Below are 743 nucleotides of genomic sequence, written 5' to 3' on the forward strand. Positions count from 1 at the left end.
ATGGAAAAAGAAAAAAAGTGTGTGAGGGGGAACTTAGCTGTTGTTTGTCATCCAGTGAGCTCAGATATATCATCAGAAAAGCATTTGCAGAAGAAACAGAAATTACAAAAAGCCTTTAATATCAGTCCCTACTCATTACCCAGCTTCCATTTTAACTTAAAGTTATCAAGCATGTCAAATCTTGTTTTCTTTGGTTTTGACAGCAAATGGTTATTTGAAGAAAGAAGGGCAATGATAAATGACTTCTTATAACTGCTTAAAATTGTAAGAACAGCTTGGAAGAACCTTTCTTAGTTAACTATCTTATTTTTGCAATTTGACCATTTACACTAGCTTTTCAAACTCAGTTCTTGCATTTCCAATAGGAAAGCCACCATAACCACTGAAAAATATTTCATACCTTCTTCACACACACTGATGAAAATGGAAGAAACAAGGTCATTTTTCCCCCTCTGGAGATCCACATGCTGGTATTACGAACTCTGCTTGTTTTCTTGTTTTTCCCCCTACCTCTAACCTCACGTCATGCTCAGGACTTCAAACAAACTTCCGCTGATGATGTTGATTGAAGTTTTTCCACCAACTTCAGCTCGGAATAAATCAGGTTTTTGCTGAGCAAGCTAATGGTTGAAGATCTTCACTGTCTACAGTTTCTCAACTTTAACAGTTACTACGGGATTTAGAGCCTAATTGAAGTAAAACACTTTCCTAAAGTTAAAAAAAAATGAAAATCAAGAGGAAAG

Source organism: Dromaius novaehollandiae, chromosome 3 (assembly GCF_036370855.1).
Source record: "Dromaius novaehollandiae isolate bDroNov1 chromosome 3, bDroNov1.hap1, whole genome shotgun sequence".
NCBI lineage: Eukaryota > Metazoa > Chordata > Aves > Casuariiformes > Dromaiidae > Dromaius > Dromaius novaehollandiae.